Genomic DNA, 27,568 nt, shown 5'->3' on the forward strand with positions numbered 1-27,568 from the left:
AACGTCGGGTTGGGTTATTGTCGATTCTATCCGATGTGTCTGTTATCGCCGAACCTTCAGTTATCTGATTGTATGCTGGACGCGAACTGCCTAGCACTTTCCGAAAGGCATGCAGGCACCAGCGATTACGCTACAGCCTTTGACGAGTCATGTATGAAAGCCCATGCGCTAGACCGGCACATCTATGTCGACGATCGCCGACTGCTGTGCTAATAATATAATATTATATGGGGTTTTACGTGCCAAAACCACTTTCTGATTATGAGACACGCCGTAGTGGGGGACTCCGGAAATTTTGACCACCTGGGGTTCTTTAACGTGCACCTGAATCTAAGTACACGGGTGTTTTCGCATTTCGCCCCCATCGAAATGCGGCCGCCGTGGCCGGGATTCGATCCCGCGACCTCGTGCTCAGCAGCCTAACACCATAGCCACTGAGCAACCACGGCGGGTGACTGCTGTGCTCGCCGCTTTCAATGAGCATCGAGCGTCACTAGCTTAGTGGGAACACGTTCGCCCCAATACACGTTAGTTTCGCAATTTAAATTTTTATTACACTACATTCTTCGCCGTCACTGCAACGTGACATCTGGTTGAGGTACTTGTGCATTCATGTACTGAACGCCCTCGCAAAGCCGTGATCCAAACCCAAACTGCGAAGACAACAGCAACTGCAACAAGAACCAGCAAGCTTGCTGCAGGCTACAAAGATTTCTACAGCAGTACGGACCTCTTGCCGAGAACACCAGAGAAATCAAGGCCAAGTCATCAACCACAGTGGCACCCCAGGGTGCCCCATCGTTCTGCAACTGTCGAAAGAGCCACCAATCTTCCGCGGATCATCATTCCAAGATCCAGAAGGCTAGATTAGCGCGTATGGTAGGGTCGCTTCGTTCAAGAACTGGAACTACAATTACAAGCTGCGCCATGTCTACTTTACCTTCGAGGATGCCGGTTGAACGTTATTTGGGAACCGAGAGTGAACCCTAATGACATGGGACGTAATTCCCAGCAGCTTCTTGAACACCTCCGCGAGCGTCGCGTGAAAAGGAAGGGCGGTACCTTTGCTAGAAGCCCGGGCGCAACTACTCGACCAGCACATAATTGAGATATCCCGTACGCTCACTAAAACAGGGAGATGAATGAGCGCCGAAGAAATAAACAGTAACTTTTATTCTTCAAAAATAGACAAAAGTTCAAGAAAGTTCAATAAAAAAGTAGCCCAAAAAAGGCTTCCCTCGCTCATAGCTTTATGCACACTAGATCTTCCGACTTGGCTTTAACCTGCTGTTATACTACGACTTTCTCAGGTTACCTCGAGCATCCATGACGGCCACCATCCGTCGGACGAGGCTGTTCAGCAGGCAGACGGCGAGGCCGGCATGCGCCGCGCTATTCCCCTCGGCCTCCTCGGCCATTCCCCGCAGGGGCGTCTGCGTCAGCAGACGACACCACGTAACCACGTCTGCGACACCCCGTAACCGAGCGCACGAGGGTTGGACCCTCCCGCGTCTAACCATGTGCGGCTTAGCCGTATCCGGGAAAAGGGGGGTCCTGGCGGTTGAGCCAATGCTGGGTGTTCGGACCTTTAAGGGCCCCCGGCGGAGGCCACACACCTCTTTGGCCTCTGCTTCACGTAGACGGCACCCCGGGACTGACCCACCCGGGGATATCGGCAGTCGCCTCTTCCTGTCTCTCACGCCACAAACCTTCGTCTTTATCCCTCACTTTTTGTTCTTTCCTGTCTTCTTCTCTTTTCCATTTACTCCCTTTCTCCACGGCGGCACGGGTTAACCTTGTGTATGCGCCCTCCCTTGGGTATAATATATTTGGTTGTAGTGGCAATGTACGGTTGGCGCCTTCAGCCTTACGCGTTAAGGCCTGCAGAGTCCCCATGGTGGGCTCAGTGGTGGGTGGCCGCCATTGCTGCCGAAAACGAACTGATATACTGTGGGAACACCCGCCTTTCCCCGCCTACTTGATCGTCACCCTCAGAAGAGGGGACGCCGCACCGATCACAGCCACACTTATTGATGTATTTATCTCTAACCTAAATACTAGTAGCTTACTTTCAGGTGTATTACACAGTTCTATCAGCGACCATTATCCCATTTATGTGCTCCTGAAGTGTGCCGGAAATAAACAACACAGCCTATCAGCGCAGAATACTGTGCAAAATATTACTGCGGACACCCTCGCGTCCTTTTTTTTCTATTCTTTCAAATCAAAACTGGGATGACGTCTTTTCTTCTGAAACTGTAGATGCGGTGTATGAGGCAATAATCACCTGTTTTAAACGCTTATACCATGATAATTTCCCTGAGAAAACTGTAAAAAAGTCCACTAGACATCGTAAGCCATGGATAAATCGAGATTGCCTTAGAATGATTAAAAAGAAATACCGGTTATACAAGAAATTTATGAGGACCAAGTCCCTTGCTGATGTAGGCAAGTTTAAACAATACCGCAATAAAGTAACGTCTTTTCTCAAAAACGAAAAAAGAAACTTTCTGTACAATACGTTTGACAGGGAGTTCTGTGATGGTAGCGCACAAATTTGGAAAAAAGTTAATAAAATATTAAACTGAGCACAGTCTACTTCAGGAGTTACAGAGCTTTGGTTTGAAGCTGAACGTATTGAGGGTGTGGCACTTGCAGCGAAATTTAATACGTTTTTGAAAGATAATATAAATACCGGTCTGAGTTCAGATTTCGCTTGCAACACTATACGACGCAATAGCAATAGTATATTTTTGGAACCTCCGGATGACACTGAAGTGTGCAGTATTTTTACTTCCTTTAAGAACAAAAGGTATTGTGATATAGATGGCACTCGAATCTCACCTGTAAAATTTGTCCTCACTCCAATAGGACAAGTATTAACTTATATTTATAACCTTGCCTCAACAAGCGGGTCCTTTCCAATGCAGATGCAGAAATCTAAGTTAATAGTATTCCATAAAAGCGGTGATCAAAATAGAATGTCAAGTTTCCGACCGATACCATTTTACCGCTTTTTTCGAATGGGTTGGAGAAAATTATTGGAAAACGGTTAATGAAATTTTTCAATAGGTTTAAATTGTCATCAACAGCACAACATGGCTTTTTGCGAGGTAAATCTACCGAATCAGCTTTATTGTATCAGAAAGAATAAAAAATTGTGCATCGGCATCTTCATCGATTTCTCAAAGGCTTTCGATCGCCTTAATCATAATACCTTACTTAAAAAATTAGACCTTTATGGCATACGTGGCACTCCACTTGAACTGCTGAAATCCTACCTACGTCATCGTGTACAATGCGTTAAAATAGGGCCACATATATCTCCATTTCAAACTATTACTGCTGGTGTCCCACAGGGTAGTATTTTAGGGCCCCTACTTTTCATTTTACATATAAATTACCTTGTTTTGACTGTTAGCCAGCCAAAATTTGTAATTGATGTGGACGATGCAAGTTTATTTTTCACGAGTAGTTCCATAACAATGCTCTTGATAAACTTAAGGAATGGTGTGAAGCAAACTCTTTACTCATCAGCAGTTCTATTCAGTACAAGACAGTTTCCCACTCAACCCGATATACATATATACATAGGCAATTCACGTCTCCAGTTTCTAGACACTGTCAACATTTTAGCAGTAACTTTTAGCAAGACCATGAGCTGGGACACTGAAGTGCAGTTCATTTTGAGCGAACTGGCAAAGTGCACCGGAATTCTCGCAATATTTCTGCATTTTCTGCCCGAACACATAAAATTAATTATTTACAAAGCGCTTTTTGTATCCCACCTAAATTATTGTTTCTTGGTTTGGGGTAGTACCACTAAAACAAATATTAATATAATATGCATGCTTCAAAAGAAAGCTGTACGCTACATTGCAAACCTAGACTACCTTGCTCACACTCCGGAACTGTTGGCTCGTTGCCAAATTTTGCCGATTAATACTGTGTATGGATATTACTTAGCATTAAAATATAAGCGTTGTATCCAAAATAACTAGCTTAATTTTCTTGAATTACCCTGCTTCAGTCAAAATCTTTCAGAATAGTCCTTTCGCAAGAAAGAAATTTGGCACATTCCCTTCTCCTGTACAATGTACGGGCAACAGATGCTCCGACATAGCCTGCCCTCTGTTTTGAATAAATTATTGTCAAGGGGTGCAATTGCTGAAACATGTTCACTAGTTGACATGAGAAGTGCATTAATTCCCTAGTATCTTCTTTTTGAAAGCCGCGCTCATGTATTTTTTTTTTCGTATCTTGCTGCGATGTATCGTGTGTAATTTTATCTTGCTGCGTTGCATTTCTGTATTTTTTTACTATTATGCTGTGTTTTTTTCTGTTCTTATGCTTTGTTCACAAACTCATGCATATACGAGATATTTTTGCCCTTGTTAAATAGCCAGAGCGTTCCTATGACTTTTACACTTTGCGTTTTCGCTGTATGCCTTGTACAGGGGGGTCTCGGGCGTCCCTCAAGTGATTGTGTTCACTTTTTGCCCGGGCCTACCCGCATCGTTGATTTTTTTTGGTGATGTAAATAAACTTCAACTTCAAGTAAGTATTTGACCCGCACAAAAGAGAACTACCCGAAATACCATGTTGTACATAGTGAGAATGCTGCGCAACAAGCCAGACTCATTTCACCATTCATAGCTTCCAAATATTTGACCTAAGCCTTAAGGTCACGTTATAAGGTGACGAAAATGGCAAACGGAGACCTTCTTCTTGAGATCCCTAAAAAAAATACGAGAAGCTAGGTAGTCTGGCGACATTTGGTAACATACAAGTTTCTGCTACACCACACCAATCAATGAATAGCTCACGCGGAGTCGTGTCAGAGGCAGACCTTCAAGATTTGACAGAGGCTGAACACCCCGAAGGGTGGAAAGATCAAAATGTTACCAATGTAAAGCGTATTACCCTTAGACGGGGCAAGAAAGAAATTCCCACCGAACACCTCGTCTTAACATTTGCATCTAGCGTTCTGCCGGAAACCATTGAAACAGGATACATTAGGCAAACTGTCCGACCATATATTCCAAACTCCAGACATTGTTTCCATGCCAAACATTGGGCCATGGTTCGCAGAGCGGCCGTGGTCAAATAACTTGTGTAAAGTGTGGAGTGCAGGGCGACCCCTCCGACAACTGCAGTGGCACACCTCACTGTGTAAACTGCAGTGGTGAACATCCAGCCTACTCACGCTCCTTCCTGTCCGAACTGGAAGAAAGAAAAAGGGATAATCACCCTTAAAGTCAAGGAAAATATTTCATTTAAGGAAGCCCGTAAACGGTGCTCACCTTTCCACAACACACCTTATGCTGATGCGGCGCGTCGGGGGGCAGCGTCGCAGCGGCCAATGCCAAGTGCCCAGCCCGCGAGCAGTAAGCAGGCATCTTTGGCTCCTGCCCCCAGGGTGGATGTAGGTATGCCTACTCCATGCAACCAGCAAACAGGCCAGGCTGCCCTTGGGTTGCCGGCCGCACAAGAGTTGTCTGCGGCAACCTGCGCTACACGCAGTGAACCCGCAGGAGCGATAGCGGCCTAGAAGGTAGACGCAGCCGAGGCTGCCACAACCTACCCGGCCCCTCCCAGCGCTGGCAACAGCCAGCGTAGCTCAATCCCATAGGCAGCCCCATCGACATCCGGGCTGGTGGGCGCAGGGGCCTTGCCTTCCGAGCCGGGGATCTCTAAGGAAACTTATCGCTCACAAGAGCGTGCGTCCGGCGCCTCATAAGAGGCAATGGACACTACACCTATCCTCACGGCGCACCAAGTGCCTAAGGGGCGGCGAGGCTCCCTCGAACGCTTCAAAAAGGGTAAAATCCCCGTTACAGGGCTGGAAAGAGCTCTGTAACCTAACGCATCACTTCTGTTTCTGTATACACAGCACCAATTTACTTTAAATATGGATACACAAATCATTCAATGGAATGTCAGAGGTCTTCTTAGGAACCATGATGATGTGCAAGAGCTTATCCACAAACACAATCCAAAAGTGCTGTGCTTACAGGAAACGCACCTAAAACCACCACACACAACTTTCCCCGACCGTATGTCACGTTTCGGAAAGATCGCGATGATGCTGTTGTATCATCAGGCGGTGTTGCCACTTTTATCCATAGAGGCATTTCGTGTCAGCGCTTGCAGCTACAAACGCCCCTTGAAGCAGTGGCGGTTCGAGTTGTTCTCCTAAGCAGTCTCATTACCATTTGCTCCCTTTACATACTCCCCATTACACATTAAACAAACATGAATTTCAAACCTTCATACATGAATTGCCAGAACCTTACGTTGTCCTTGGGGATTTCAAAGCGCACAACTTCCTGTGGGGCGACTCTTGTATAGATGCGCGAGGTCATCTTGTTGAAGAGTTCCTTTTCTATTCTGGTGCGTGCCTTCTGAATAAGAAGGAAGCCACATATTACTGTCTTGCAAACAAAACGTTTTCTTCAATTGATCTCATCATAGTTTGTCCTTTTATTCCGGCTGAACTCGAATGGGAAGTTACAAACAATCCTTACAGAAGCGACCACTTCCCCATACTGCTAGAAAACGAGTATCCACCACAGGCTCCTAGGTGGAAGATTGACACAGCTGACTGGGAGAAATTCCGAGCGCTAACTAGTATATCACGGGATGACATGTCCTCGTTAGAAATCGATGCTGCTGTGGAATATTTTACAGCCTTCATTATAGATGCCGCATCTGAATTCCTATGACAAGCAGATGGCTTCGCATGAAAATGGCGTGTTCCGTGGTGGAACGACGACTGTAGGGTCGCCCGTAAGAAACAGAACAAAGCGTGCAGGTTCCTACGCCCCTCTCCCACTGCGGCGAATCTGATTAACTTTAAGCAAGTAAAATCCCAAGGTAGGAGAACGCGCCGACAGGCTAGGAGAGAGAGTTCGCAGAAGTTCTTATCGGGCATCAACTCCTTTACAGATAAGGAGAAAGTCTGGAACAGGGTTGATAGGATAAAAGGGCGACAAACATATTCGCTTCCTTTGGTAAACACACAATGTAATACCCTGCTTGATCAGGCGGACTAACTTGGGAAGCACTTTGGGAGCGTGTCAAGTTCCACCAATTATTCAAAACGCTTTCTCAAATATAAACAAATAGAAAAATGTAAGCCACTCATAAGAAAGTGTCGGCAGAATGAACCATTCAACCGTCCTTTTAGTATTGCAGAGTTGAGAGCTGCCTTGAGCGCATGCAAGAGCTCTGCACTGGGATCTGATAGGATCATGTATGAAACGCTGAAAAATTTACACAATGATACGCAAGTTACACTACTTAGACTTTTCAGCACTGTCTGGGATGCAGGGTACTTCCAACCACATGGAAAGAAGCCATTGTGGGCTTCCGAGTACGGCGCTCCCCAACCGATCATCTGGTACGTGTTGAAGGAAATATTCGTGACACATTTGAACACAAACAGTTTTTCTTATCCATATTCCTCTACATGGAGAAGGCGTATGACACAACGTGGCGCTACGGCATCTTGAGAGATTTTCAGAAATTGGCATTCATGGTAATATGCTAAACTTAATAAAAAGCTACTTGTCCAATCGTACCTTCCGGGTAAAAGTCGGCAATGTACTGTCACGTCCTTTTACACAACAAACTGGTGTACCCCAGGGAGGCGTGCTCAGTTGCACACTCGTTATTGTTAAGATGACAACACTCCGTGCTTTTTTACCACCGGCCATTTTGTATTCCGTCTACGTGGACGACATTCAGATGGGTTTCAAATCCTGTAACCTCGCAGTGTGCGAGAGACAGGTACAGCATGGTTTGAACAAGGTGCCGCAGTCGGCAGAGAAAAATGGATTTAAAATCAATCCTCACAAGAGTTCTTGTGTTCTGTTTACTAGAAAGAGAGGCCTGGTTCCGGATCCTTGCTGAGAACTATGCGGACAACAGATACCTGTAAACAAAGAACACAAATTTCTAGGTGTTATACTTGAAAATAGACTCACTTATTTCGCCCAACACATTAAACATCCTAAAAAAATGTCTGAAAACAATTAACCTAATGAAGCTTGTATTGCAGACTACGTGGGGTAGTGACAGGATGTGCTTAATGAATCTCTATAAGAGCCTGATTCGGTCACGATTAGATTATGGTGCCGCGATCTATAATTCTGCCACCCCGAGCACGCTAAAGATGCTAGAACCTGTTCACCATCTAGGCATCCGCAAAGCAACGGGCGCTTTCAAAAGAAGTTCCATTGCAAGTTTATACGTAGAATCAAATGAGTGGTCACTTGATCCGCAGAGAACATACATCAGCCAAACATATTTTCTGAAAGTGCACTCTAATCCTCAACATCCGTGTTTTAATACCGTTAACGATATGACATATGCTACACTCTTTCGCAATCGTCCCTCCGTAAGACAGCCTTTCTCGCTGCGTGTGAGGGAGCTTATTGAAGAAATGCATGTCCCACTCTTCGAGCTTCGCCTAATGCATCCAGCCAAGCTGCTACCTCCTTGGGAGTGGCAGCTGATACAATGCGATATATTTTTTAATCAAGTTACAAAGCACGCTCGAGAGATTGAAATCCAAATGCATTTCCATGAACTCCAGTACAAGTTCGCCTGCACCGAGTTCTGCACAGACGCATCGAAATCACACGAGGGAGTGTCCTACGCAGCCGTCGGTCCATCCTTCTCGGAATCCGCTGTACTGCATCCGGAAACTAGTATCTTTACGGCTGAGGCCTACGCACTATTGTCTGCTGTGAAACGTATAAGGAAATCAAAACTCCAGAAATCAGTTATATATACGGACTCCCTTAGTGTTGTGAAGGCATTGATGTCAATCTGTAACCACAAGAATCCGGTAATTAATGAACTCTATTCCTTTCTGTGTAAAGCGTACATAGGTAACTAGCATGTCATAATATGCTGGGTGCCAGGTCATAGGGGCATCGAAGGTAATGTTCTGGCGGACCAGATGAACACGTTAGTTGCATCGCATTCTGTTAAACCCACCGCTGCAGTCCCTGTCACAGATCTGAAGCCCTTCTTACGGATGAAACTACGGAACCACTGGCAACGCCTGTGGGAGGCGGAAAGTAATAATAAGCTCCAAGTGATAAAGCCGCAGTTAGGATTCTGGCCCTCTGTAACAAAATCACGTCGAACAGATGTCCTAGTCTGTCGTATCAGAATAGGACACACATTTGGCACCCATAATATTCTACTCACCGGAAATGACCCTCCAACCTGTGGTAGATGCGAGGAGAGGCTTACCGTCTTACACGTCCTCCTAGAGTGCCCAAAAGCCGAATCTGAAAGAAACATTTTACCTTAGCATACCGGCAGCACATCCCCCTTCATCCAGTAATGTTACTCGGCCCAGAACCACTATTTGACACCAACGCAGTCCTAAGTTATCTGAAAGACGCTGTGTTGCATGTTGTTAGCCCCACATGTTCGTAGCGTCTCCTCTCTTCGGAGGATGCAGCTGTGATAGCTCTTTCGTATAGCACATGCCTCTAGGCCCTTGTGTTTCAAGGGCTCTAGCGAGGCAGCAGTGCTCCAGGTAATTTTACGACCTCATATATTTCTATTTTGCATCATTATTTTAAGATTGATTTTAATGCTCATAGAACACGTCATTTGTCATCGACATAATCTCATTACAGAAAGATTTTACGCACTCTAGAGCGACTAATTTTAAGGCCCCTTTACAGCCACGCCACACCAACTTCATAGATCTCATACCTGCATTGCAAACTTATCACCGCGGAGCTGGCGCTCTTTGGCCATATCTGGCCCTTGCGTCAATAAAAACTATACATTCATTCATTCATTCCTCGGCCGTCCACAGTTCATCGACGAGGCTCTGTGAAGCGGTTGACGAGGCACGTAATTTTACGACACCCAAGACATTTTCCAGTATATTCATGTCTACCCCTTTCGGTTTCAAGTATATATATATGTATATATATATATATATATATATATATATATATATATATATATATATATATATATATATATATATATAGATTGGTCATATAATGAGAAGCCAACAAACACTGACACCAAGTACAACGTAGGGGAAATTGCATGTGCTTAATAAATGAAATAAAGTAATGATAAAATAATGGAAATTAAAGTGGATGAAAAAACAACTTGCCGCAGGTGGGAACCGAACCCACAACCTTCGCATGTCGCGTGCGATGCTCTACCAATTGAGCTACCGCGGCGGCGTTTCCCCATCCACTTTCTTGGGTATTTATGTGTACTAGTAGAACCCTGGGAGTGTTCGCATGTCGCGGAACCCCGCGACATGCGAAGGTTGTGGGTTTGGTTCCCACCTGCGGCAAGTTGCTTTTCATCCACTTTAATTTCCATTATATATGATCACTTTATTTCATTTATTAAGCACATGCAATTTCCCCTACGTTGTACTTGGTGTCAGTGTTTGTTGGCTTCTCATTATATGACTAATAATTATCGGGTCCCTTGGTTAACCCCCTTTCTTCTCGTTTATTACATAACGAGGGTCTCGAATCCGACAACATTGATGCCTTCAGGTAGCATATGTGGGTTTATTGACCAGCTGCCTTCACCCGAAAAGATCACGTTCTCGTGACGCCTGCGGCAAAAAAGGCGTTCCACGTACGCCGCCAAGGTCTGTGAGTGGGGGCGCTGGCTAACACTCCCAGGGCTCTACTAGTACACATAAATACCCAAGAAAGTGGATGGGGAAACGCCGCCGCGGTAGCTCAATTGGTAGAGCATCGCACGCGACATGCGAAGGTTGTGGGTTCGGCTCCCACCTGCGGCAAGTTGTTTTTTCATCCACTTTAATTTCCATTAATTTATCATTACTTTATTTCATTTATTAAGCACATGTAATTTCCCCTACGTTGTACTTGGTGTCAGTGTTTGTTGGCTTCTCATTATATGACTAATAATTATCGGGTCCCTCGGTTAACCCCCTTTCTTCTCGTTTGTATATATATATATATATATATATATATATATATATATATATATATATATATATATATATAAATAAAAAGTAGGGATAGGCTATCGTATCCGCCATCTTATTTGTTCTCACCTCTCCCCCCTTCATCGTCTTCGTTAAGACACCCTGGAACTTCTTCACAACGTCCGCGTACGCTCCCCCTCTTAGAAGACTCATCCCTCCTGGGATGATACATAAATACGTTCCCAATGGTTGCAAACTCGAGCACGCCGTCATCGTTGACGTAACGAACTCTCTTCAGAAAACCTTTTTTGCACTGCAGTTTGCACCACGCGATACGGTCCCATGTACACCTGCTTCGCACCCGAAAGACCTTTTCTGACGAGTATTAAATTGTTGAGCTGTATAGGGGGTATCCACGTGTTGTGCCGGCGGTCGAACTGTCTCTTCATATCTTCGCGGTGTCGCTGGTAGGCTTCCGCAGTTTTCCGCTTCTCGCACAATTGCAGGCGGTCAGCAATAGCAAGCTGTTGATTAGCAGGGAGCACCGGTGTTTTTCCAAATGCTGCGAAATAGGGACTACAGCCAATACGCACAGTGTGCGACCGATTGCGGTGAGCTACAGTGGCCTCCAAGCAGCACTTACATCACTGTTTGAAACTGGGATACTTGGAAATAAACTTTTTCAAGTCTCGTGTGAATCTTTCAGCCATGCCATTTCCTGCAGGATGGTAGGACACGCAGAGTCGCAAAACAACTCCTCGTTCCTTCGCCCATTCTTGCACACGCTTGCTTACGAATGCTGGTCGATTGTCTGATATTACTACTTTGATATTCTTAAACATCCCTCGGCTCAAAAAGCGCAATCACACTATTTGCGTCTTCTCTACCCAGTCGTGCGGCCACTATTCTAGTGCACTGGTCTATTGCCACTAGGAAAGACTGTGGGTTTATTAGTCCTGTAGCCTTTTCCTTAAGCTCAGCAAAATCCACCTGGATGACTTCAAACGGTATGTCAGAATGTCGAGGTAGGACCATCTCCTCTGTTCTCTAAAGGTACATTACGTTTTGGGCTTGACATTGATGGCAAGACTGGACGTACCGCTGGTCGTCGTCTTTCAAGTGTTTCCACTAGAAACGCTGAAGAATCTTGCGATAAGTTCGCCAGAACCCGTCGTGCCCGCCAGAGTCCGGAGAGTCATGTTAAAGTTCCAAGATTCGAGGCACCATTGTTTCCGGGACTATGCACTTCCCACATCAGAGTTGCGCTAACAGTCTCCTGATATGGGGTTACCGCAAGTATGAAGAGTGCGTCTGCATCCTTCAGGTGTTCTCCAAACCTGTGATGGACCACGGACACAAACTGTTGGAGTTCACTCACCCACCGCGCAATTTTTCCTCGAGGCTCTGCGAGGTTAAGGATATACGTTAAGGCCTCGTGATCGCTAAAGAGCGTGAAGCTCCGGCCAACCAGGTAAGGTCTAAAATAGCATACGACCATAAGGACTGCCAAAGCTTCTTTCTTCGTAGTCGTGTAATTCAGTTGCGCTTTCAAGAATGCATACGAATAATATCCCACGACCTTTTATTGCCGGCTCCGTGGAGCTTCTGAATCCCTCTGGTAAGGCGCTGCGCCTGTGCCGTAATGAGAAGCGTCAGTGTTTAGCTCGAAGGGCAACTTGCAGTCTGGAAGCGTCATAATTCGGTCAGACGAAATGATGCTTACAAGTCTTTGATAAACGGCATCACACTCTGCTGTCCAGCGAAATGGCATATGCTTCTTTGTCATTTGTGTGAGGCACTTTGTTTTCGTGGCATAATCTCTACTGAAAGCCCGAAAATGCCCCGAAAAGCCGAGAAATACCCGTAATGAGTGTAGGTCATGCGGTTTCTGCATTCTTGAGATTCGTTCGACTGATTCCTGCTTTGTTGTCTTGGTTTGGCCATCAAATACTCAACCTACAAAAACAACTTTTCTGTGGAAAAACTAATTTTTCTTGTCATTAATCTTAAGCTCCGCATCACTCAGTGCTCGAAGTACACTAGCAAGATGCTCTGAGTGCTCCTCCGCATTTCGAGAGTAAATGATTATATCGTCGATGTACACTTTACAAAACTTCCCAAGGAACGGTCGCAAGACGTCATTCATCATCTTCTGGAACCAAGCGAGTGAGTTTTTCCATCCAAACGGAAGTCGATTATAATACTCATAGATGTCAGAAGGCGTTATGAAGGCAGAGTATTTGTTGTATTCTTCAGAAAGTGGTACTTGCCAAAATCCTTTACATAAATCAATACGCGAAAACACTCTGCAGCCACCCGTCTCCTCTATGATAGAATCTATTAGTGGCACAGGAAAAGGAAGAAAGCTTTGTCTGCTTCTTAATTTCCCTGTAATCCGTGCAGAGTCGGAGGCTTCCATCTTCCTTACATGCAATAGTGATGGACGACGCGAATGTAGATGTGGATGAACGAATTATCAATGCATCCAACATATTTTAAAGCTCATTCTGCAGCCACATTCTCTTCTCCCGTGACAAATGATATGCCTTTTTTCTCGCCACTGAAGTATCGACTAACTTAAACGTTACCTCAAACATTGTAGTTGCCTTGGGATATCCCTTCAAGCATAACGATTCCGGGTAAAGCCTCTTAACACCTTCACACAACGATAGCTGCCACAGGCTCCTCGAAGAAGAAGTTGAAACGATGAAATTGTGCCGCTTTTCATCCGTAGTTACTTCTCCAGTCCAGTAGATATTAAGGCGAAGTGCACTGATGGCTATACGTGATAGGAGTAATTCATAGCGTACTTCGTCGACTACTAGCACCTGCGTAGCCACACTGTTGCCGAGACAGGATACGGTTAAACTTGTCCATTTATCATGAATATCTCGCCTTCCGTCGTATCCATGAACTTCCACCGCCCGTCTGTGTTGTACATTCTCAGTCCCAACAATACGGGCATTTATAACTGTGATGCTTGTTCCAGTGGCAACTAACGCGCTCATTTCCTTTCCATCCACAAAAACAGATATTTACAAGAGGTTTGCATGCATCAAATGAACAGTTTCTCTTGGTGTCTTCAGGCGGAAGCTGAAGCACTCTTTATCCCAGCATCTGACTCTTCGTGTTGGCTTTAGCCTCCTTGGTCAGTCAGAAAGGACACAGGAGAAGCGGTAGATTTTCCAGCTTGCAAGCAGGCGTCTTTCATCAGCTCGTGTGGCAGTTGGGCGCCTTGCACCAGGCATCATGGGCTGCCGCTGGGGTCCCGAGTCTTGTAGGTAGGAGAAAGCTGCAGAAATTCTTCAACCGTTTTGGGCCCTCTCACTTTTATTTGCTTGTGAAGGTCCGGACTCAAACCATGAATGATAACTGGGACCACAGACGTCTCAGGCAAGGCTGAGTCAGCCAGCTGGAGTAGCTTCCTTTTATCATAAAAATAGCTGAGTGCAGACCCAGACCTGTACTTGAACGCAATAGCTTTATGCCATAATAATACCATGTCCTCTCCAAAAGAGCTGAGAAATTGATGCTTCCACTCCGTCCATGGCTTGTTGCTGTGAGCGTTGACAAGCAATTCGTACCAACTCGTGGCTATTCCTGATAGGAATAGACGCATGTTTTTCACTTTATCTTCATCACTATGCCTGTAGTTTTCATTGCATGCATATTAATAAAATGTTAGCCAGTACTCGAGACTACTGAAATTTCCATTAAACATGGCTGTCTTCACGTATTCGAGACTCGGCCTGTTCATTCCTCATTCAGTCACGTTTACAAGCGAATGCATTAATTCATTTTGCTGTCTGTTGTGTTCCACTTTAAGAAATTTAGTGAGCAGGTTGACGCCACTGTCAGACTAAGGAATGGTAGGAGGCTTCCTGCAGTTTCAAATTGGAATCACAACAAACGTCTTAAAATCTGGAAGTTTCATAGTCAGCTTCACTTTTTCTTTCGCAACTAAGTCATCCTAAGTGAGCTACGTTCAAGCGCTTATATAGTAGGCAAATGCGTCAGTGCTCACTGCTTCCGGAAGAGCTTCTTCCTCTTCATCTTGAGCCGTTGCAGCGATGATGCGGATGCCACCGCGTTGATTTGCTTCAATGATGAAGTCGACCCACATCTCGACTTGAATGTCCACACAGAAAAAATGCGCCTGCACCAATTTGTAATAATACACAGTAGGGCTAGGTCATGGTGTCAGCCATCATAATTCTCACCCCTCCTCCCTTCGTCGTCTTCGTTAAGACACCCTGTAACTTCTTCACAACGTCCACGTACAGTATATATATATATATATATATATATATATATATATATATATATATATATATATATATATATATATATATATATATATATATATATATATATATATATATACATTGCACCATAGTGCCTCTTTGCTCCAGAAACGGAGTGACCGACACTGCCATATGGACAAGGTCCTGTCTTGCTGGTAGCTAATGAAAGCCTCTGGAAATGGCCCGTCCAAGACCGGGGAGGGGGGGGGGACGGAGGCGTGGTAGATGCTGTGTAGGAAATATCTGTATGCAGCAGCGTTGAACCGGCCTTCGAGATGTTCCAAGTACCCGAATCCGTCCTTTGATATTGTAGCGAGGCTGAATAAGTGCAACGTCACGCTTATATGTATGCACTGCGCATGACCCACTGCAGCACTACTTTGTACATATATCCCGTTCATTCTTGCAATAAAGTTCTTCACTGCCTGACCCCGACTCGCCTACAAATATGGCTTTCCAGAGGCTAATTGAGCAGCGTGCGCTGCGGGCCACTCGCTGAAGATTGCCTCCTTCAAATCTGTGAAAATGAAGAAATGTTTTTCACTGACACGTTTTTGTTTGGGCGAGATATGCAAACACGAATTCCGAAAACACTGGCGCCAAAGGAAAGCGTTGGCTGCATATGATTGAGCATTCCAATGTCGTAGCACGCAAATGAGCATCAGCGTGTTTCGGCCGTCGATAGCCCTGCATCGATAAGGTTCTGGAACAATCACTCAGTGAAGCACCGCTGAATGATGTTTTACAATGGAGAAGCAGAAAATGCTATGTGACACGCAGTTTACTGCGTCTGCTCGAATCTCTCCCTCTGCATATGGCAAGGTAAATTCTCCAAGGAAAGCAATGCATACCTAGAGTGACTATACGTAGCAATACATAGGTAGTGACTTTATCGTAGCTTAGAGGCTACTGACTACTTCGGTGTCTCGCTCACGAATGTAAGGGCTAAAAGAAATGTCGGGTGAGTGAGCATACCTTGGTGCTGGTCCCATCGGGTCACGAATGTAGACTCGTCCGAGACCACGACACCGCAGCACTCCTGTGCTGTCCATATGTCTGGTGCTCCTGAGCAAATACCAGCCGTTTGGCACTGTTCATGCCAGAGAGCAGTGGCTGCCTAGCCGGCAGGCGGCTTCGAAGGCCACTTTCAGAAGCCGCCGACTCACCGAGCTTGAGTTAGCGATGAGGCCGCAATCGTTTCGGATCTCCTTAGCGGCCAAAAGTAGGTCATACTCGGCAGCATTCGGGATGCGTTCCTTTTTGTCGGACGCTGCTCTCTATCGGCATCCTCGAGGCTTGTTCTTTAGGCGGCCTTCATTGTGGCACGCATTAAGAATTCTGCCAATTGAGGAATGCGCGTGCTCCGTAATTGTCGCAATTCATCAATGCGACATGCCCCAGTCATACGCGGGAATATTTCTATTCGCTTTGCCCTAAATATACCCAGCATGGATGATCCCATACGACATACTGCATGGATAGTTCTGTCCTTTTATAACAACTTACAGAGTCACGTATTTCAAAAGGGTGGGCGCCTTGTCCTGTCGTTTGTTCCTTTTTAGTCTGCCGTTACCACTGGCGCTTAATATTTCGAAAGCTATGCACCAACCAGCCCCACAATGTGTTTTACTGACTTTAGTGTCCAGTCTATTACATAGGGCGGGCTACGTCGGTCGCTGTCAGAATTTTTCGCCATTGAGGCTTGAAGCAAAAGGTTATCGTTTGGCAGCAGCAACGCCTCATGACCAGTGAGCGCATCGGGTGAGGGGCTATCAAAGAACGTTTGTACTGCTTGGTAATCCTCTAGCCGATTTTACGCCGGCGAAAACTGTGATATCGTGGAGAACGACTTCCACCTCTATTTTTTTCACTGGCCTTTTGCTGACTTCATCGTAACAGAGACCAACGCTCCTTCATATGACGGCGTCAATTAGACGACTTCGGCTGCATGGAGACATTTGGTGAATGGGTGAATGTATCGCTAAGTTTTACGTGCAAGAGAACGATCTACTTATGACGCCGTATGGCATGTTGTTACGCCCACATATACATTAACGCCAGTACAAGAAATGAACAGAAATCTTGCACACCAAGCACTGTTTATTGAGTTGGTCACGCTTATCAGGCATATTTCACATTTCACAGAGAGAACAATTTCGCAGGAATAAAATAAAAATGTGATGGAACAGTAGAAGCACGTAAGTACAACAAACCGCGTGCCTCGGAAACATGGCGCGAATTAATATACTGTGTAGTATTTCTCTGTCAATAATATTACAACGTCCACACTCAAGAATATACAAGGTAAACTGAAATATCATATGCATATATGTGCATCTGAAATACTCAGTCTAGAGAATGATGCCACTTGTCGCTCTATTTTTTCAATAAACATTAAGCACAGCGTCATTTGGGGAAAGGTGAGTGGAGCCTCGAGCTCAGCAGCGCAACGACGTAGCCTCCGACTTCAGCAGCCTGCCTCTTTAAAGACCTGTCTCTGCGGATGTTGGCGGTCGTGGCCACTCGAGTTGATATAATGAAGAATTCTTTGGACTGCGAAGCACGAGGCCGCGGGATCGAATCCCAGCCACGGCGGCCGCATTTCGATGGGGGCGAAATCCTAAAACACCCGGGAACTTAGGTTCAGGTACACGTTAAAAAACGCAGGTGGTCAAAATTTCTGGCCCCCACTATGGCGTGCCTCATAACCACATTGTGCTTTTGGTACATAGTCTTTTTAATAATAACGTACTTCGCTACATATAGACTTCGAAGCTGTGAAAGCGCATGCAGATGAGTCAATACCAAAAGTGCTCGCAGTCTCTCGTTCTTTTTTTCTTGCGTTTCCCCTGCGTTTTGGTTTCTTCCCTTTTTTTGTAGTAAGTCCCTTACACGGGTGTCTGCGCCCGTTCTTCTCGTTTGCCTGATCACGCAATACGCTGCGAGCAAAGTAACTCTGCTCGAAAACATTAGGCCGCGCTATCACGTTGCGAAAGCACGAAATAAAATTCCTTTGCCAGCCTCCCGTCAAAGTGCGCCCGCGGCACACCCGCTTCGAGTGGCGCGGCAGCCGAGCGCGTTGTTGAAACCATGGGGGCTTTAAGAAACCGAACAAACCGTGGTTTGCAGCCCTCCAGCGGCGCCACCGCGAAACACAGACCGAATGACTGTCGGTCGAATGCGCGTGCGTCTATCCCTCACGTGACCCAAAAATCCCTCACGTGACCTGATCCTAGGTGCCTAGAGACAGCATCTTTTAGGAATTTTTGAGGATGGATGGATGGATGTTATGAGCGTCCCCTTTGAAACGGGGCGGTGGGTGGCGCCACCAAGCTCTTGCTACTATGCTGCTTAATATCCTACCTAGGTTAACCAATGAAAAAAGAAAAAAAAAGAGAAGGCGCGACGCCGTAGTGGCATGTTCGTCCTCGGCGTGATCGTTCTCATGACCGCGCGTTGTTCAACATTGTTCATGTGAGTGTGCGCGCGTTGCTTGTGTGTTGGTTGTAGGTTCTGTGTTACTTGGCGGAAAGCCGTGAGTAGTGGCGGTGCGGCAGTGCGGCTTTGGCCTCGGTGAGCTCTGGCAGTACAGAATCTGCGTTGTGTGACGGGCGCTTTCTTGAGAACCCGGCGGTGGTGACAATTGAAATATCGAAGTGGCCTAGCGCCTCATCAGCGAAGTTCTGCGAACTGCGATGTGGCGTCGCCGTGTCCGACTTTGCTTAACGGACATCGAGGAATGTGCTGCTCGGTGCAAGTCATGCAAATGCAACTGCGTCGACCGCCCACTGTTCAGCGCTGAATGTGTGTTTGGTGTGTTGTGCTTGAAACGAGTGGTGCAGCCGTGTAGCGGGGGTGGCGGAGGAGCAGAGTGGCTTAGGGGCTCCGTTTGCGCGTTCACAGACATGTGCTCCCGTCTTGGTCTCAGCGGATGTCGCGGGATTGTGGTGTGCTAGCTCCTTGCCTGGTATGGAGTTTACGACGTTGACACACAGCATGTTCACGTTTTTCCGCGCTATATGTCATTTGCATGACGGCCGAGTAGAAAACGAGACATATGTCTGTGTTCTTTGCGTTTGTGTGTTGTAAATTACTTTCTATTGTGGAAGTTCTGGGAGTCTTATTAGGCAAGCAGTAAGAACGTAAACAGTAACACGTATGTGTCCGAAATTTAGAATTGCCCATAATACCCTTTACGACTGATAAGCGGGCTAGACGGCCTGTGTGAATCAGATACCGTATGTTGCGACGCTCTTCCGCGTGGTAGACTGATGCATGGTGCACGTTTATTATATGTACTGTTGTAAAAACCATTTGTTTATTCACTCAATACAAATGTACGGCTTCTTCGCCGCAGTAAATTTTAGTTAAGCGGTGAAGCATACTAAAAGTGGGAGGGGGCCGCTATCAGCCAGCATAGTATGTCCACTTAGGCGACCTGAGAGGCAGCGGGTGCGCGAGTGTATAATTGAAGAACTCATTATGTCCAGTGACAGTGGCCCCTTTTCACTTTTAGTATGCTTCACCGCGGTACATTGCTGAGGCTTCACCGCGAAATACTAGTGTATTGCGAGAAAGATAATCGTAAAAAGCTTGATAATACAACGTTTCTTTTGTAGCTTGCTACACCGCAATACAGGGGTGTAAATAAGCATCGTGCAGTAAAGCATACTAAGAGGGGAAAGGGCACATAGGTTTACACTGTGCTCATTATTTTCAGTTGTGACATAATTTGCAAGTGCATCTGTGCTCATGGTAAGCTTCATTGAAAATCCTTTGTACATTACAAATTCATATTGCAGGGAAGCTTACTAAAGTAGATTCGCCATTTTGTAACATTATTCACCTTCAATGCAGGAGCACAATGCGGATTGATGCCCATGATTTTGGCTCGAGTGCACATGCTTTTTGAGAATTGATTAGTTGTTCATAGTGCACTGGTACTTTACTGTAATCTGGAGGGCTCAAGTTGATATGGAAGCAACAATTTTTATTGAGGGGACAAGATGTTGCCGAGATGGTTGCGGCACAGCTCTTTTTTTCTTCCAGGCACCTTTTCTACTTGAAGCTTCCATTACAGTGTTTCGAGCCTCTTTGAACCAGCACATAGTGTATATAAAAATTGGACACTGATAGGGGACATCACCTAAGCTCATGCCTATCTATAGTAAAAAGATGTAGCACGACCAGACAAAGTAAAAGAACAGGGTGGGCTGCAGCAATACTAAGTGTTAAATGGAACCTAATCCTTTCCCTAGAGTTTTCTGTTTTTATGGGTCCTTCCCAGTAACCATGCGAGTGCGGAACTTGAGCTTGTTGGTTTCAAGTCTCATGGTTGTTACTAGCAGAACAGTGTGATAAACGAACAAGGGCTTGGAGGCATCCGTTCACCTTGCTTGCATCATGGTGCTGCTTCATCAGCACCGTGAGCATCCAGGCCAACTAGGAAGGGAGGTTCGTTGCAGTTGCTTCTGAACTGTATTGCCACCAAACCAACAGTGCTCTCAATGACAGCTTTTCGACAGTAGAATGCTTGCACCCAGCAAAGCCTTAAGAAGGAAGTATTCAGGACGTGCAAAGTGGGCTTTTGAAGCTCGAAGCATTACTCAAGGGGCTTTGCCCATCTGCACTCTTTATGGATACACAAAGATGATTTTCTCTTTAAGAGGGATTGTTTCAGAGGTTGTTACATGGCAACAGTGTTGGGTGTTTAGTAGCATGTATTTGCCCACTGTTAATAATCTGTTCCTTCTCCAGTGCCCCTGTGAAGTGCCTACTTTTTGTACACAATGTGGTCTCCATGCATGCATGCATCTTTAGCTTGTAAAGACTTCTATTACCCCTTGCATCAAGCTGGTCCTTGCTGATGTCACCCAAGCAGGCATTGGGGAGTATGGCAATGTACACTCACAAAATACTGTTGATACCAGGTAAACCAAATTAATGGAGCTGCTGTTCTTTTTTTGTCCACTCCATCCTGGTTAGTTACAATAAGCAATGTCCGAACAGAAGGCGTATGTAGTTGGTTGTGCACTGCCTGCGCACTAAGACTTGTTGGCATGTTATGACCTTAGCACAGTGCTTATATATAAAAACCTTCTGGAGTGTTGAGGACTTCCTTCGCTTTATCATACTTTGCCTGATGGATCCAGCAAGTGCCTGAGCAAGTGCCTTTGCCTGAGCGAGCAAGTGGGTCAACCAGATGTTCAACAGGCTTCCCACAAGTTTTCCAAGAGTCTCCTTTACCAGGGTGCTGCTCATAAATATGAATTCTTGACCTTGCACTGCACTTCAACCATGGCCACACCTGCTAAACCTATAGCATGCGATTAAAGAAGTACTATACATCATGTTGCTCCAAACAAGTGACATATGCTACAAGGCCTTGAGTAACACCCTAATGTATTTACGCCCTCATCATACTGTAAGGCGCTTCGCATGATAAGTGCAATAATTAACATCTGCTGGTTTTTCAGTGTTATTCCTGTCCAGTTTCCTGAAAGCTATGCCGAGTATTTCATATGCAATAGACTGCAGCCGGAGAAGAAGTGCATAAAGCAAGGGTCGCTATAACCACATGTCACACAAAATGAAAGAAGGTCACTGAGTGTACACGCGGTTTACCTCATATCCAACAAGCTTGGTTCTCCCTTTGCTAGTGAGTAAACTCAGCTTGCCCCGAATACATGGCCTCTGACAAACTATGAGCCAGATGCTGTTTCCCCTGCAAAGCTGAAGATGTGTATGAGATCCTGAAACCCTGCAGCGGCTTCTACACTGGGCAAACAGGCTACTATGAAAGCGACTGCCTTTGCTAATATGCTAATAACATAAAAACGGGCAGAAACTTGGCTATTCGTAGGACCCAACTTCAGGTGCAAGCCACTCTTCCACCAGATGTGTGTTGTTCACAGAAACTGGAGCTATACAAATGCAGATAAATACAATGACGTTTGAAAGTAGTAAGTTGAACTATATTCTGAACAAGGAGTGCTACCTGCAGCACTGGTACCTTAAAGCCACAATTCATGACTGCACCACCATGCAAATGCACTATTCTTGAATTATTGACATCTGTTATATTTATGGTGGCCATATATTGCAATTACATATCATCCACATTGTGTGCAATATGGTAAAATGTCAATTACGGTAGCCATTCCTAATCTGAAATGCAACAAAAGAGCAAATATAGGCAACAAATTGCAATTCAAAGAGACAAAAAACAACCAATGCACAGGATAAGCGACAGACGTCTTTTTATTGACAAAGAAATATCACATGTGTCATGCCACCAGCACTGGGTAGCAATCTTTCAAGCTTGGGTGACAGAGGCAAAAACTTCAATGCAAATACTACAATCACGCTGTAAAACGGCCTTGGACACAAAAAACCGACATCATATTGTACAGAATGAAAGCGCAAGACTCCATCTAAGAACAGTCTATGGCACCTCATACTTGACATGGTGTAAAAAATGTTGACATGCCCTACCCATAAAAAAAAGCAACAAACACAGAAAACACGCCTCAGAATGCAAAGTGCACAGTCTGAAACCAAGAAAGAAACAACCCGAAAAAGGTTTCGCTAAGTCTTTAACGATTAAAATTGTCAGACTGTCTCATCACTTCTTAATGAAGCTGCACAGCTGAAAAGGAGGGAAGGAAGGAAAGCCAAATAGCAGGGGCTGCAGGAAATGTTACCGAATAAATATACCTTGCTTACCAACGATACCTGTGGTTTAGTTGTGGTCTGTGTATAAACTAATTGTGTATAAATTTTCCTGTTTAGAATGGTTTAGAGGATAGGGAAAGAAATCACCATAAGAGCACCAGGTGTATGCATAGTCTACGCACAAAAAGCCACCGCTTTCTTACTTTTATTTTTTTCTCTCTACTACTATTCATGAGTGTTTAAGTGCCCTAATAGCACTGCTAACATACTACTGCAAGATGCAAAATTGGGCAAGTTGTGGCATAAAGAATATTGCAGTTTCACTCATAATGTGAAACAATGATGCAATAGCTGGTGAAATACGCGCAGGAAGCTTATTTCATGCAATGTTTGTTGAAGTGAACACTTGCCAATGCAAGTCGGTAATCTCCTAAGAAAAGTCAAATAAGTAAGAGTCGTATTTATTTGTGGGAGTTGTGCCTCCCAGTGTTGAAGTGTAAAGACTCGGCTTTTCTTCCTCCTCTTTCATATGCGGACTTGGCCACTGGTCAAATCTATATTTGGGCTACCCATTGCTAGGTCTCGCGCTTAATCAAAGAATGAATCAATTCTCAAAGAGCATGTGCAGTCCAGCCAAAACCAGGCGCAAGAATCCGTATTGTGCTCCTGCATTAAAGGTGAATAACACGTACCATAGTGGCAAATGTGCTTTATTAAGCTTCCCTGCAATATGAATTTGCAATGTACAAAGAATTGTCAATGAAGCTTAACACGAGCACAGATGCACTTGCAAATTATGTCACAGTTGAAAATAATGAGCACAGTGTAAACCTATGTCCCCTTTCCACTCTTAGTATGCTTTACTGCACGATGCTTATTTACACCCCTGTAATGCGGTGTAGCAAGCTACAAAAGAAACGTTGCATAATCAGGCTTTTTACGATAATCTTTCTCGCAATACACTAATATTTCGCGGTGAAGCCTAAGCAATGTACTGCGGTCAAGCATACTAAAAGTAAAAAGGGGTCACTGGACATAATAAGAGTTCTTCAATGATATACTCGCGCACCCGCCGCCTCTCAGGTCGCCTAAGAAGACATACTATGCTGGCTGATAGCGGCCCCCTCCCACTTTTAGTATGCTTCACCTCGTAACTACAATATACTGCGGCGAAGGGGCCGTACATTTGTATTGAGTGAATAAACAAATGGTTTTTACAACACTACAGAAATAAACGCGCACCATGCATCAGTCTACCACACGGAAGAGCGTCGCAACATACGGTAGCTGATTCACACAGGCCGTCTAGCCCGCTTATCAGTCGTAAAGGGCATTATGGGTAATTCAAAATTTCAGACACATGTGTTTATGTTTACGTTCGCACTCCTTGCGTAATAAGACTCCCAGAACTTCCACAATAGAAAGTAATTTACAACACACAAACGCAAAAAAACGCAGACATATGTCTCGTTTTCCACTCGGCCGTCATGCAAATCGCATTTCGCGCGGAAAAACGTGAACATGCTGTGTGTCAACGTCGTAAACTCCATACCAGGCAAGGAGCCAGCACACCACAATCCCGCGACATCCACTGACACCAAGACGGGAGCACATGTCTGTGAACGCGCAAACGGAGCCCCTAAGCCACTCTGCTCCTCCGCCACGCCCGCTGCACGGCTGCACCACTCGTTTCAAGCACAGCACACCAAACACACATTCAGCGCTGAACAGTGGGCGGTCGACGCAGTTGCATTTGCATGACATGCAGCGAGCAGCACATCCCTCCATGTCCGTTGAGCAAAGTCGGACATGGCGACGCCACATCGCGGTTCGCAGAACTTCGCTGCCAAGGCGCTAAGCTACTTCGATATTTCAATTGTCACCACCGCCGGGTTCTCAAGAAAGCACGGGTCACGCAACGCAGGTTCTGTACTGCAAGAGCTCACCGAGGCCAAAGCCGCACCGCCACTACTCACGGCTTTCCGCCAAGTAACACAGACCCTTCAATCAACACACAAGCAACGCACGCACAATCACATGAGCAATGTTGAACAACGCGCGGTCCAGAGAACGATCACGCCGAGGACGAACACGGCACTATGGCGTCTCTCAGCGCCAGCATCGCGCCTTCCCGAAAATCCCTAAACGATGCTGTCCCTAGGCGCCTAGGATCAGGTCACGTGAGGGATTTTTGTACGACAAATGGACGCATGCGTCGAATGCAGCCTTCGTGTGGCGTCGACCCTCTTGCCCCCAGCGTATACAACAATGCGCCAGCTTGCCTTCACGAGCTCTCCCCGACGTCGCAACAAACTTCGGCGGCCACGCGTCTCCGAATGTCGCGTTAGATTTGCTGAGCACTGTACGTCGCGGGCGCGAACGTCTGCGGAAGTACAACATGTACCTTCATTCGTCTAGCCTTTCCGCCAAGTGCTTCATGATCTAATTGATTTTTCAAAAAATGAGTTGCGTCAGAAAATTCGCAAAATATGACTTACGCCGAAGCTGCAAACACGATCGCTTCGAACTGTAATTAGAATACCTCAGACACCATAAGATAAACTCAAATACAAAGCCCTTTTCTAGCTGCCGTTTAAGGTCTGCCTGAGTGGTCACGGCCGTTAGGCGGCGGTACTGTCTTTCGATTAGCACGAGCTACGTTACATCGTGCTGTTTTAGTTGTGATGACGTATATACATAAGTATAGGTTTACGTACAAAAGGCAAGAAGTGCCGGCCCACTGGGATAATGTAATGGTTGTGTGGTTGCGCTTGCAAAGCTCGACGTCGCCGGTTTTAACGCGGCCGCACAAGCCGCATATCGAAAAAGGCTAAGAAACGCTCATGCACTTTTATTTAGGCTCGTACATACCGCCCAATACGGCGTGCCACATATTCACACCGTGGTTTGCCACGAGAAACTCCGCGCTTTAACTAATTTTAAGACGTATCATGATTATCATCATCATCGCCGTCATCGTCAGCAGCAGCAGCAGCAGCCTATTCATGTCCACTGCAGGACGAAGGCCTCTCCCTGCGATCTCCAATTACCCCTGTCCTGCGCCAACCGATTCCAACCAGCACCCGAAAATTTCCTAATTTCTTCGCACCATCAAGACTTCTGCCATCCTCTGCTGCACTTCCCTTCTCTTGGTACCCATTCTGTTACCCTAACGGTCCAACGGTTATCTAGTCTGCGAATTACATGAGCTGCCCAGCGTCATATTCTTCTCTTAATATCTATTAGAATATCGTCTTTACCCGTTTGCTCTGTTATCATACACGTCTTAAACGTGCCGGTATCCCCTGGTGGAGGTATTTCTTGTGGTGTATTGTATATTACTGTCTACAAATATTGAGATCTGGAGCATTAGCAAATGTACCTCCTGCCTGAATGAATTAACTGAAATAGCGGAGCACCACTGCCTTGATTATTAGCCTGCATTGCCCTATTCTTCCTTCGTAGCAGATAACGCTATCATGATGCTTTGTGCCATAGAAACGCGTTCGGCATCGGCGCACGTCATAACGCAACTGCTTATGAGGGTTGTTAGCCCAAGTAAGATTGCCTTCACCGAAATTGGAGCCACGAAAAGGTGGCCAAGCACGTGAATACGAGGCAGTGTGCTTTATTTTCTTCTACCGCTGATTCGACAAGGACTCCTATGCATTGTTTCCTCATGCACCCCACAGTTCACAACCTTAAGGGAAACGCCAAGATAACATCCCCAGCACATCCTTAAAGCTTCTTTCTTGCTCTCTCTACCTCTCCAAATCAGTCGCTCAATTCACGGGAAAAAATCACGCGCAAAAGCAGACACGAAGAGACGGCAACTAAACATTCGCGCGCCCAGAGCGACGTTAAGAGGTCGGATAATATGCGCTCGATACAGCATTTCGCCCTAGTTGGATATTCTTTGATTTGATCAGTACGAGCGAATCAGCCATAATATAGACTGTCGTAAAAGCATACCGTGCTAGAAATCTCGCGTCTTCACTTATAACGACCAGCACGTATGCAACGAGGCAGAAAGCTGAGACGCCATCCGAAGGCCACGTCTTTTCGTGAGGGATACCTCGTAGTAATTACAACTTGCAGTGCGGGTGAATAATAGAAATGCGCGTAGGTACCTACAGTTACCTCCCGAAGCCTACATGAAAGAAAATGTCGCTTGATTAGAAATGTCGCATGTAAAAACGCATAGAAATCAGAGGGCCGAATCTGAACCACGAATTTTTGTCTGCCTTTATGGTGTGTCGGTGCTTAATCATAATAATAATAATAATAGTATTCTTTGATTCATAAAAACAAGTGGTACAAAGTGCCAAGGCATTAGGAAAAAAGTTGCTACAAAAGCAACTTTGCTGGTCCTAATAACCAGAAGGTCCAAAAGGCAGCAGACAGCAAGGAGCGAGAGAAAAAGAAGAAAATGAAAGGAAAAGAGGAACAATGAAAATGAAGACGTACCGAAAGCGGTACGTACGGTGGTACGTACCGCTTTCGCAATCCACAGCTTCATTCGCTTAGCTGCAGTTTGATGGATATGTTGAACGACAGAAATTTCTCAAAGCCTCCATCAGAAAAATGTGTTAAAAATTGACAACAAACGCGAAATAGCTCTCGTTTC

At 45.5% G+C, this 27,568-nt stretch overlaps 1 protein-coding gene across 1 annotated transcript in view; it reads left to right on the plus strand.

Moving 5' to 3' along the window:
• The window catches only part of LOC135911962 (membrane metallo-endopeptidase-like 1), a 153,476-nt gene that overhangs the window by 101,933 nt on the left and 23,975 nt on the right, over nt 1–27,568 (plus strand). The window lies entirely within an intron of this gene.

The sequence above is a fragment of the Dermacentor albipictus genome, chromosome 1 (assembly GCF_038994185.2).
Source record: "Dermacentor albipictus isolate Rhodes 1998 colony chromosome 1, USDA_Dalb.pri_finalv2, whole genome shotgun sequence".
Lineage (NCBI taxonomy): Eukaryota > Metazoa > Arthropoda > Arachnida > Ixodida > Ixodidae > Dermacentor > Dermacentor albipictus.